Source organism: Taudactylus pleione, unplaced genomic scaffold (genome assembly GCF_031769625.1).
Source record: "Taudactylus pleione unplaced genomic scaffold, aTauple2 ptg000977l, whole genome shotgun sequence".
Lineage (NCBI taxonomy): Eukaryota > Metazoa > Chordata > Amphibia > Anura > Myobatrachidae > Taudactylus > Taudactylus pleione.
This window is the reverse complement of record NW_028285378.1, coordinates 4,877,441-4,891,045: the sequence shown is the minus strand read 5'-3', so window position 1 is coordinate 4,891,045 and position 13,605 is coordinate 4,877,441. Positions and strand designations below refer to the sequence as shown.

The window sequence follows — 13,605 nt, the reverse complement described above, 5'->3', positions numbered from 1 at the left end:
GGCATAATGTGTAAGGGGGCATAATGATTAAGGTGTGTGGGCTTTGTACTTTTGTACTGTGTGGCATAATGTGTAAGGGGGGGCATGATGATTAAGGTGTGTGGGCTTTGTACTTTTGTACTGTGTGGCATAATGTGCAAGGGGGGGTGGCATAATGTGTAAGGGGGTGTGGGCTTTGTACTTTTGTACAGTGTGGCATAATGTGTAAGGGGGGGCATGATGATTAAGGTGTGTGGGCTTTGTACTTTTGTACTGTGTGCCATAATGTGTAAGGGGGGCATAATGATTAAGGTGTGTGGGCTTTGTACTTTTGTACTGTGTGGCATAATGTGCAAGGGGGGGTGGCATAATGTGTAAGGGGGTGTGGGCTTTGTACTTTTGTACAGTGTGGCATAATGTGTAAGGGGGGGCATAATGATTAAGGTGTGTGGGCTTTGTAATTTTGTACTGTGTGGCATAATGTGCAAGGGGGGGTGGCATAATGTGTAAGGGGGTGTGGGCTTTGTACTTTTGTACAGTGTGGCATAATGTGTAAGGGGGGGCATAATAATTAAGGTGTGTGGGCTTTGTACTTTTGTACTGTGTGGCATAATGTGAAAGGGTGGGGGGCTTAGTACAAAGCGCCCCTTACACATTATGCCACACAGTACAAAGCCCCCTGTTACAGGAGAAATTGATTATTCACCATTTAGGACTCACAGACACTGGTCATTTCGTGAACAGAAACCAGTTTTACTAGTTTCCATTTAACATATAAGAAGATCTAGCCACTCTCACACACTATCAGTGTAGAGATTACGTCCCCTGCTTCCTGGGTCAGGTTACAGCCAGGATCTTATATGTTAGAGTTTGAGCTCAGACTGCAGAGTACACAGAGGAAGTGCTACTAGCGCATTATTAATGCAAGTCTTTTCTAGAAATTTGGACAGATAACAAGCTTTTGCCTGAATACTCGACAAAAAAATACAATTAATTACAGCGAACCTTGAAAAATGTAAAAGTTCCTTGGATACTTGTTTATTTCTTTGCTTTCCCAAAATTAAAGAGGCTTTCTGCACGCAGCAAGTTAAGTCTTGGTGACTTAAGGGGTCAGATTTACCACGGTGAGAAATAACGCAGATCACAGGCAGACAATGAGTTCTACAAAGGAACAGGTGAGTATGATTTTTTTTACTATTGGAAAATTGTGCAAAAACAGTACATTTAACCCTGTAATTCCCAATAAATACACCTCAGCAGAGATGCTATGGAACACACTGCTAGAGCAAGTTTTTACACGATACTTTATGTATAAATAAGTACAGTGTGTTCAATAAAAGAAAAAAATGTTTGCAGATGTTAGCCAAACTGGTACATGCATTTGAGGATACAATTTGGAGACCAGAACATGCTGAGATGTTGGCGAATAACAAAAAGATAGATGCAAATTCTCATTGCCGATGCTGCATTGAAAAAGTGAAAAAGGTGTGTAACCTAGAATCACAATTACAAGAGAAAGATATGAACAATATTGGTAGAGGAAGGCAAATTTGTATGCTCGAATCTCAATTGTTAGAAAGAGAGAGATATGCGGATATTGATAAAGAGTTAGCAGTACTATATACAGAGATTAATGAATGAAAAGCTAAAGCAGCATCCAATGAAGCTTTAATTGCAGAGTTAAAGAATAATTTAAGCAACAAAACCCAAATGATAACAAATATGCACAAAACTATAAATGATTTATCTAATATGGTATCTAGAAAACAAGTCTGTGTAACTGAAAATAGAGGAGGTGAGATGGGAAGCATGGGATATACTATGCCCATACTTACTCCTGAGGGTGTAACACCCCCAGTGGGTGACCCCAGGTACCCTGTAGCACGTACATTAAATTATTCCCCATCACCCAATGGGAGTGGATCTAATGTTCATGCACATGTTGATGACCCAGTTTTTGGACTCAGCAATGGATGGCAAACGGTACAGTCTGCTCCTATTCTCCAAACAGGCCACAGTAATGGAACTGGATTGCACACTCCCTATAGAAATTATAGCATGGAGAAGATGCAATTCCTGTTAAATATTTGTAAGGAAATCCCAAAGTATGACCCCAGTATAGACCCCTTTACCTCTTGTGATATTTTTGAGGGACATTGCAACACATTTAACATCGCCCCAGAATATCGCATGGAGTTGTTTAAATTATGGTTACGCACTCACCTTAACCAGACGTATGCCGCAACTGGGAAGTCTACTCCCAAAAATTGAAAATTTCATGATAAAGAAGAGACTTTCTGCTCTCAAGAATTTGGTAACAGGTCATTGGGAAGTAAGCCAGATATTCTAACTTACTTTAAACCCACCATACATGATGAGCCTTTGTCTCTATGTGGTAGGTTTGAAGCCATGTATAGGAGGGTGACAAAGGATCACAGTACGGAAGTCCCACAAGGCATGATACTCATGTTTGTGGAAAGATTTACATACATTGACACAGCAATTCGTTGAAGTGCGGCAAAAGAATCAACGCTTGCAGATGCAGCGATGGTTATAGAAGAATACAGGCAAGATTTATTGAAAAACAAAAGATCACTGAAAATCAGGGACCATGTTGTGGTAAACGGCAGATCACAAGATGGCCGATACACAACTTATGGTAACACATACAGCTCCACCACAAGAGAAATGGAGTAAAATTCGTTGCCATGCATGTTTAAAGTATGGAAATATACAACGTATTTGTCCACAAGGGGCACACAGAGTATGTAAACAACTTGGCAATAATAATGGATTCAAAAAGTAGCCTTATTATAATATACAGGTAGAAGACCCAACTTATGTTAACCCACATACTCAACCACAGATGCAGCCCATAGACCAGATGCAAAAATGCATTGCACTGGTGGGTACGCACACAGAACAAGTAGAAGAACCGACCCATGTGCAGCCACATACATCGGGACCTCTACAAAAACAAACACAGAAATGCCTAGAGCATGTAAATAACTGCACAGTACAAAAGGCAGCGATAGCAGTTCACACAACAGTAGTCCCTACTGGAAGTCTGGTGCAACTAGATTGACAGTTAGGGGTCCCTAAGGATCTGACTCCAATATGTGATCTCATATTGGATTCCTCAGGGAGACCCTATATAATGGCAAGAATAAAAAACAAATTATTGAAATTCATGCTTGACACTGGAGCAGAAATTTCAATCACCAATGTTTAACACGATTTACAACTGGCTTACTGATCGAAGGTAAGCCGGGTGCGGACAGCCGCGGTGGTGGTGGGGGGGTGGGGAGGGTTAGGTTTAGGGCCTCCGAGGGGGACTTAGGATTAGGCACCCCCCCGGGAGGTTAGGGTTAGGCTGGGGAAGGGGGGGTTAGGGTTAGGCACCACCGGGGGGAGGTTAGGGTTAGGCATCCCTAAGGGAGGTTTAGGGGGTAGAATAGGGTAGGAAATACTTACCTTGGGACGATCAGGATTTTCACTGCTGCCGGGATGCCGCTGTCGGCCGGCGGTCTATCATACTGAATCCCCGCATTACTCATGGGTATTAGGGCTACAGAAGCATCCACCACAGGGATCACTCAGTTTGAGCTCCTGACAGGTCGCAAAATGTCACTTTGCATCCCTAATGAGCCACAATTGTCAAATCCCATTTAAAAATGCTGTCGCAAGAGATATGTTCCTGCAACAGGTAATATCAAGGGACTGTTGCCTTATGCAGCTGCATAAACCCTATCTACATGGGGAGACACCTATGCCCTCTGTAGGTGATTTAGTAATTGTTAAAGGTTTCCGTAAAGCAGGTCCTTGGAATGCAAACTGGGAAGGGACATATCAAGTTCTTAAAGTCATGGGTGATACTATGCTAAAAGTACAAAAATCATTGACAGCTAAAAAATTATCTCGAAGGAGCAAAGTATTCTGGGTACATATTTATCAGGTGAAAACCACATGTGCCGTTTCCACTCAATAGAGTTCACACACCTTATTGAAAAAAAAACAAGGAAACATTTTTTTTACTACTTTTTACTATTTTGTTGTAAATAAGTTTTTGAAAGATATCTGTATACTGTATGGTTTTATATTTAAAAAGGTTCCACAGGAGGATTAATTGATTGGGTACACCTAGTTTGTGCATGTGGAAATGGATAGGAAGAAGGTACATATTGACATACCTGCATTATGTATACTAACATTTCTTTCTATTTTTTTATTGTAAATGAGAAAACTGTGAAAAGCAAAGGCATTGTAGGAACTTGAATGCCACCTAGTGGAGAAAACAATGTAAAGTTCAGTCTGTAACACTCGCAATGTTAATGATATGTGATATTTGAAAACTCCAGTATGGAGTAGACAAAATTATAAATTATCATAGAGGGTGGGAGGGACAGCTAATGCTCTGAGAATCTGTTTTTAGTCCATATAGGGAAATCAAGTCAATAACAGGATATCTGAAGAATGCAGGCCTATCGGATGGAAGAGAAGACTGCAGATTTGGTAGGAAAGGTGGAGACATTCAAAAGTACTGATATCTCTTATTTAGATGGTGATGAGGCCCAGCTGTGGACAGACGATATGACTGCATGGACCCAAAGATGATCGGACGGAAAACACAGATCAGAAGGACCGGGACACAGATGATCCAAAACAGATGTCCAAGATGACTACATCCCAGAAGTGTCCCCCACCTCATTGGACGAAGATGATGACATCGAAGAAACAGCTATAGACTCTTAGGTCTGTATTCAATTTGAGGCGGAACGTCAAAATCGGCGATAAATTATCACCGATGACGTAATTGTTGCCTAATTTCATTATCCCCGGATTCAATTTCATTGACTTTTCGCCTGTACTGGTCATTTCGTGAATAGAAACTAGTTTTACTTGTTTCCATTTAACACATAAGAAGATGTAGCCACTCTCACACACTATCAGCTTTTGTATAGAGACTACCCACCCCCCCCACTTCCTTGGGTGAGGTTACAGCCAGGATCTTCCATGCGAGAGTTACAGCTCAGACTGCACATGTGTGTTGGAGACTGCAGCCTGAACAACATCTAAGTATTTTATGTGTGTAATTGAATATATATTGTTTTGTAGTTAATTGTAACAGGGTTATGTATGAACTGTGTAATCCTACTTTGATAAACTAATATTATACAGATAATTCTGGATGTTTTATGTTATTTCATGTGGTGATAGGACTTATATGGAAGGGACTAAGATTTATATAGCAAGGAACAGTATAAGGAAATAAAGGGAATATAACGATCCCTCAACATTGGCGAGCCAGCTCTACTGTTTTAATTGTAATTTTAGACTAGGATACAGTGGTGAATCAGGGTTAATCTGTAGGCCAAAGGTTTGGTAGAAAAATCAGAAACAGATAACTGTACACATAGGAAGTGCTGCTAGTGTGTTATCCCCCCCATTACACATTATGTCACACTGTACAGAGCCCCCCTTCCACATTATGCCACACAGTACAAAGCCCCCCTTACACATTATGCCACATAGTACAATGTGGCATAATGTGTAAGGGGGGCTTTGTACAGTGTGGCATAATGTGTCATGGGGGGATTTGTACTGTGTGGCATAATGTGTAAGGGGGGCTTTGTACAGTGTGGCACAATGTGTAAGCGGTGCTTTGTACAGTGTGGCATAATGTGTCATGGGGGGATTTGTACTGTGTGGCATAATGTGTGATAGGGGAATTTGTATTGTGGGCACAATATGTAAGGGGCATTACTACTGTGTTGTCATAATGTGTAAGGGGCATTATTACTGTGTGGCATAATGTGTAAGGGGCAATACTACTTTCCTTAGACCACACCCCTTTTTTTGGCCCACGCACTTGAGGCGCACATTGTCTCCGTTTACGATATGGGAGGGGGAGGGGCACTAATGCTCTTTCTGGTACAGGGCACCATAATGTCTAGTTACGGCTCTGCTAATTAAAACATTTATTTATATATGTTACATGTATTGATTTGTGTGTGCAGAAATTATTCCATGATAAAAACAGGACAGCTTACCACGACTTTTATATCTATTTCAAACCTTACCAATTAGGGTCCCCCCATATGTTTTTAAATTTGCAACATCTCATCTCAAAATTTATTTGGTTTAAAAACGCCCCAGGTTGAGGAGATACATTTTGCAAAGACCTTCCTCTAGCGGCGGTCTCGGCGTCCCGAACTTTAAGCTTTATTACTTGGCAGCTAGACTTACTCAACGTGTACTATAAATTCGTCCAAAGTCTGAAAGAGTCTGGGTATCAATTGAATCAGAAACACTTAAAACTATATTCAATTTCTTCTTTGCTTTGGTCACCTCGATTGACCCGTCCTTAAACTTGTTTACATCATCCTGTTATCTCTCACACTTTAAATATATATGGGACTTTTCCAACCGTCAATTTAAAATTGCTCCACATCCTAGCCCAATAATTCCCTTATTTGACAACCCTGACTTTCAGCCTGGATGTAGCCCAACTTCCTTTAACCAATGGCGGAATGGAGGAATCAAAATATTGAATGATATCAATCATGATCTTATATTCCCCACCTTTTCGGACGTACAAGCTAAATATCCATTCCCTCTACAAAGTTCTTTCAATATTTACAAATTCAACACTTCCACTTCACTGTTAAATCACGTCTAGCCAATAGAGAACACTCAGTTATTGAGACTTTGGTTTCTAGGGGAGTAGGTACGAAATGCCTTATCTCTCCAATATATATGTGGAACTTGTGCTGCCTAGTTCCGAGGCAAAAGACCCTCACGAGTTGGCATGGGAGGTTGACCTGGGAGAAACTTTAGATAGCAAAGATTTGAGTGATATATATGCCAATGTGGCTTCTCTTTAATGTGAACGCATATAGAGCTATAACGCTTACAAATTGTTCTATAGATAGTATTATGTCCCTTCCAGACTAAATAAAATGCACCCAAACATCTCAAACCTATGCTGGAGATGTGGTTCGGATATCGGAACGTTTCTACATATATGGTGGAGTTGCCCAAAGCTTGTTCCCTTTTGGAATGAACTTAATACCTTGGTTCATTCCATACTGGACTTGAGTGTTCCACTCACTTCTAAATACTTTTTACTACCATTATGTGTCCTTGAGGCCACTCATTGCCAACACAAATTATTTCGGCATATGGTAATGGCAGCCACATGTCTTTTGGCATCTGCTTGGAAGAAAATGGAGGTTCCATCTATGGGGGAAATTGTAGCCAAAATCTGCCATTCTATGGAATATATGACTAGCATTCTTAAGAATTCTTCTAAATTTTTCTAAGACATGGGAACCATGGACCTCTCATTTTCACATCCTCCAACATAGATATAGCTGGTTACTGCATAGATATCCCTGATGCTTTACTTTTATTTTTTCCTCACAGAAATAAGGTCTTCTCAGAATAGGTCTACTATTTATTGTTATATAGAAATATCCGGCTGAGTCTGCGCCCTCCTCCCTTCCCTTCATATCTTTCCTTTTTATGGGCAGCCACCCCATGTTCCTAATTTCTTTCTCACCATCTTTTGTCACTTCTATTCTCATATTTTCCCTCTTTTCTACACTCTTTTTATTAATATAAAAACTGGATGATTTTTTTTTTATGGCATGGCTGAACTGTGACGCTCGAATCTATTTGTTCTGACGATCTTGTTACTTAATTTTTTTTTTTTGTTTGTCTGCTGTTTGGTACTGATATGCCATTTATCTGATGCAGACCTCTATGTAGGTCTTGTGATTATTGTCATTCATCCAATCAATAAAATTCTATTTAAAAGCTTGATTAGAATGTATAAAACTGTTTCACATACCAACACAATGACTATATACCACAACACACAACCTTTCTCTCCCAAAAAAAATACTGAAGTCAGCAGTTGAATCATGATTTAAACTCTCCATGGGACTAAGGGGTCTATGTACTAAGTCTTGGAGAGAGATTAAGTGGACAGAGATAAAGTACCAACCAATCAGCTCCTGTCATTTTCCAAACACAGCCTGTAAAGTGACAGTAAGGAGCTGGTTGGCAGGGTCATTCCGTGTGACTCGTGTTACATTTTATGTTAATTTTTAGAAGTTTAAATGCACACACAAAAATGAATCTGAAATTCAACATTTTAAAAATACAGCAATATATGGGGTAAGTAGTCATAGTTAATGCTTAGAAGCAGAAAAAATGTACACCTTTAGCAGCTACATTTGGTTGATATGCGTGACTCATGTTATAACAGAATGGACATAGGAACTGAGGGAACTTATATATGTATTTAAAACTTACTCCCCTAAATATTTTTACAATATGATTACTATACATTTATAAAACCCCAAACTTATGATTGACACACAAACAAAAAACTGAATGGTAACCAAACTATACTTAAAATCAATTCTGACATGTGACTCATGTTGCATAAGATGTGACTCCCCAGTCAAAGGACTCTGAAACAAATTCCTCAAACTGGTAGAAGCCATGTGAATTAATCAATGTAGGCCAGTTTATCTTCCTGATTAACTGTGAAGATGTATAAAATATTTAATCTGGTGATGAAGGCCATATCCAGTTGATGCCAGTTTACTCCATTGTGCTCACTAAGTATTCACCATCTCTGATGTCCTTGATCTCACCTGGGTAACTCTTTCCATCATATTTAACATAGAACAGTCACCAACGTTAACTACATCTGAAGTCACTGTGACAGTTACATTAAGTTCATCAGTAGAAAGAAATGAAGTTGAAAAGGTCTTGGCATCTGCTGTGATACAATTTAATTTTAATGTATTGTGTCCTGTATTTTATGGAATGACCCGGTTGGTACTATGGGGAAAATGTATCAAGCCGTGGAGAAAGATAAAGTACCAACCAATCACCTTCTGTCATTTTACATTTCTGTGCTTGCAAAATGAGTTAAGCCGGGTACGCACTAGACAATAAGTAATCCGATCCAGCAGATCGGACGACATATCGTCCACATCGGGCAGTGTGTACCCGGTCCGAAGGGCGATATGGTCTGCGGGGGCCATGCTGCCGAATGCAGCATTGTCCCCACTGTCGCTCCCGACATCAGCAAGTGTGACCCCCGCCGGGTCCCGCTACCTACAATATTAGAATGTAAGCTGAGAATATGCAGGGTGGTCCGCGCTCCAGATCCTGGTGGTGTGGTCTAGTGGGGGTGGGGGACTCGGGAGGAGGTGGGATGGGGAATGAGGAGGTGCAGCAACGTAGAACAGGAGTACCAGATCTGTTGGTTATAAATGGAGGAATATAGGGTACACGTGCGCTCCTGGGTGCGTATGGTGGGGTATGTCCAAGAGGACAGGTGGGTTGGGAGGAGCAGAAGGGGGAGGGGAGGGGCGTGGAGAGGTGTGTGTGTATGTTGTACGTGGGTATGTCTGGGTGAGCAAATGATGAGGCAAACAATGTTTGTCGGAACCAACCTATTTTATTGGGTGAGGCACAATGCTTCCCTAGGTGGTTTCGAATTGTGGGTGTGGGGATGAGCAGATGGCTCTATGCAATCCTCGGTCAGGGAGTGGGTGAACCCTTTCAGGGGGCTCCTTAACGTGCAGTCCTTACTACTGCACGTCCCCTTGCTGGACCTATGGTCTATAGTCTTCTGGGACCTGGATGCATGCGAATTAGAATGTAAGCTCTTGCGAGCAGGGCCCTCTACCCTCTTGTGCTTCTCCGTTCTCTACTTTCATCTACTTCTTACTCCCCACTAGGGCACCTAACACTTGGTTGCTTTGCTGTATTGCAGGGGAGGGGAACCTTTTTTCTGCTGAGGGCCATTTTGATATGTTTAACATTATTCGCGGGCCTGGTGCAGGCCACGCCCCCTCCATGTAAAGTCACACGAGGGCTAGGCCACAATCGCCAGTGATTACAGCAATGCCAAGATCATCCTGAGGATGCTCTGGGGAGCTGTACGGGCAGCAGCGTGACCCTCTGAAGCGTTCTAAGAGTGCTCCAGGCGGCACTGCTGCATAGACTCTGGCTGCAGGGTGCCATTCTAGGCACCCTACTAGCCAGATGAGGACAGAAAAAAGCTTAGAGGGCCAGACCAAATGGTTCTGGGGGCCTTATACGGCCCCCGGGCCTGAGGTTCCCCATCCCTGCTCTATTGCTTATCTGGGTGTTATGGTCGCGAATGTAGCAATGTATATTATTCATATCCTGTATTGTATTGTAAGTCACTTGTCAACCTATTTGTTTATGTACTTTGTAAGGCACTGCGTAACACTTGTGGCGACATATAAATAAATAAATAAATAATATTGTTCTGGGTACACATCGGCTAATGGAGCTTTAGAAGCTCATTGGTTGGTACTTTTTTCTTTCTCCACTTCATCTCTCTCCAAGGATTGATACGTCTCCCCCTTTATCTCCGTCTACTTGATCTCTCTCCAAGGTCTAGTACATAAACTCCTATCTAGAAAAACAGGAATATCTCTAAAACCTCCCTATTGCCGTATATATCCAAAATGTGACTCTATCCTTCGACTCCTTAGGTTTTCAGCAAATTTCTATACATTATTATTTCAGGTTAACAAACTCTATACAAGAACTTTGCTTGAATGAGTCTTTAGGCATCATCACAATTATTACCCTGTCATTTAGAATGTCAGAGTAGAAGGTCTATAGCTTCAGGTGTTGACATAAAGACACAGCTGCAAGGTACCTTTAAAGATTATAATATTATATATATATATATGGGACATACTGGCGGCACTCAGCGGTCTGGTAAAAAGATTTAAAGACGACTCTTTTTACCAGACGCTGAGTGCCGCCAGTCTTTCCCTTTCTATGTATTGGAACAGCCTTGTTCCTAGGAGGGCACCAGCGCGAATATCCATTAGTACACCAGTGAGTGCCGGGACATTGCCAGATTTATATATACATATATATATATATATATATATATATATATATATAGTGTATCCAAAAGAACTGGCACTCAGAGGTATTATTCAATTGAAGAGTGTATTTGGTCGACGTTTTAAGGCCAGAGCCCCGTCATCAGGACTGCATCATCACAAAGAACAACATACATACACTATATATATATCTGTATACACTGCTTCCCGATAAACCTCTTAGACTAAACATCTGAAGAGCTCAAAGGCCAACGTTAAACACAAGAGTGAGAGGTAGAAATAATATGAAGGCTTTATGCAAATCACAGATAAATGGTTTGAACTTGGAGAACTGGAGCAATCGGTTCGATTCCCGACAGCGCCTAGCCGACAAAAGCAGAGTTTCCGGCAGCGGAAGCCAGACAGTGCTGGAAATCCCGATCGTCGCTAAGGTAAGTATAAACTAACCTAACCTAACCCTCCTTAAGGATGCCTAACCCTAACCTCCTCCCCAAGTGCCTAATCCTAATCCCCCATTCCCCGCTGCCTAAACCTAAGTCCCCCGGGGGGGTGCCTAACCCTATGTCCCACCCGGGGGTGCCTAACCCTAACCCTCCCTCCCACTAGCACGGGGGGGGTGCCTGACCCTAAGTCCCCCCCAGGTGCCCTAAACCTAACCCTCCCCCCCGCGGCTGTACGCTCGCAGCGCCCGGCATCCCTTCGATCGGGATGCCGGGCGCCTGTCTCCCGGCATCGGGGAAATGACAGGCGCCTAGATATAGACGCCCGGCATTTCACCCTCGCAGGGATATGACAGTCGGTTTCCCGATTGTATACCGAACTGGATACTGTATTTAATGCCAGCAGCTAAAGGGCGTGATACTGTACCTACTCCCCAGCAACTAAAAAGTAGGATACTGTATTTATTGCCCAGCAGCTAAAAGTCGTGATAATGTACCTACTTCCCAGCAACTATACTGTATTTAACGCCCAGCAGCTATAGGCGTGATAATGTACCTACTTCCCAGCAATTATACTGTATTTAATGCCCAGCAGCTAAAGGCGTGATAATGTACCTACTTCCCAGCAACTAAAAAGTAGGATGCTGTATTTAATGGCCATACAGCAAGGGCAGGATACGGAACCTGCATCCCAGGATCTAAAGGCTGGGACACAGAACCAGCATCCCAAAATCAAAAGGCAGTGTATTGTACCTACATCCCAACATCTAAAGAGCAGGATACTTTACCAACCGCCAAGTATCTGAAGGGCAGAATACTGTACCTACTGCTGAGCATCTCCAGGGTGCTATACTGTACCAACTGCCAATCATCTAAAGTGCAGGATACTTTACCTAATGTCTAGTAGTTAAATGGCTGGATACAGAATTTACATATGAGTAATCATACACCTATTCTTTTTGCGCCACATGGTGCGAGACACCTGGCGCGATTCCCGTGCTGTGCACTTTTTCCTTAATTTTGTGTCTTATGGCCTAATTCATATCTTTAGGTAAATCTCTGATGTTTGCAAATCTGTGCAGAAGCTGCACTGAAAATGTGCAACTATGTTCTGCGATGTCAGTCGCAGTGGCCCAAAGCTGCAGCATGAATGACATGCTGCTGGAATTTGAGGGCAGTGATGGCAAGCGTTCCAAAAAATAGGAGCATGTCAGCCCTGCTTTCTGGGTGTGTCAAATGAGTGGCAGCGTCCTTGGACGCAGCTTCACTGGAGCTGGCAGTGTGATTTTGCCTGACATCCTAAGTAGCCTGAAGTTGATCTGATGCTGTGTTTTCATAAACAGCAGCAGATCAAGGAAGCTGGCAGTGGGTGTCTTTTTACTTAAAGACGCCTCCTGGGGCTTTTGCATATTTTAGCAAAGCCGCTGCATACAAAGACGCAGAGGCTGTGCTATAGCATCCATCTCTGTATCAGCTCCTTAGTTTGCATATAGAGCCTGATTCAGTGTAATACGCAAACCTGAAGGTTTGCGTACAACACCAAGGGTGAGAGATCTGTGCATGAGCAGGATCAGTACTGCGCAAGTGCAGGCCTTGGTGCCCCCAAGACACAGCATGCTGTCTGGGGGCAGAGCAGCGACACGGAACATTTTACAAAACAGAAGCATATTGCCCCAGTTTTGTACGCAGATTTCCTGGCCCCGGCAGATGAGTTCCAGCGGCCATTCCGAGTAAATTTAGTCTTAATGGCTGCCAATGGTTATTCAATGCATCTTTGGGCGCAGAACTTGGATCTGCAAAGCCATCAGAGAGTGTCCTTTGCCTTCAGACGCCTCCTGCAGCATTTGAATTTTTTGCATCGCTGCTGCGCCCAAAGATGCATTGCGATGCAAATAGCATCCATCTCTAAATCAGGTCCATAGTGTACTCAGTACTTAGGCGCATATCACTCGTATCGGACCTGTATTTTCCTTTTTACAGGCTGCATACTTTTTCCTCAATTTAAATCTTACTTTACTTAAGAGTGTACTAGGTACTTAGGATTAGCGTTTTGGCGCTGCTAAGTCGCAAAGTCTGAGGTGTGCGAAACAGGACTATTTTGCATGATTTATGAATAGATGTATGTGGACACTTCTGTACAGCCCATCATCTATAGGACGGGACACTATACCACCTGCCAGGGAGGGATAAAGTACCAACTGCCCAGGATGTAAAGGGCAGGATACTGTATCTGCTTCCTAGCATCTGAAGGGTGAGATACTGTACCTACT

General features: G+C 42.4%; 1 protein-coding gene across 3 annotated transcripts in view; it reads right to left on the bottom strand.

The window, feature by feature from the left end:
* KALRN (kalirin RhoGEF kinase) overlaps window positions 1–13,605 on the bottom strand; it is a 1,228,991-nt gene that overhangs the window by 950,684 nt on the left and 264,702 nt on the right. The window lies entirely within an intron of this gene.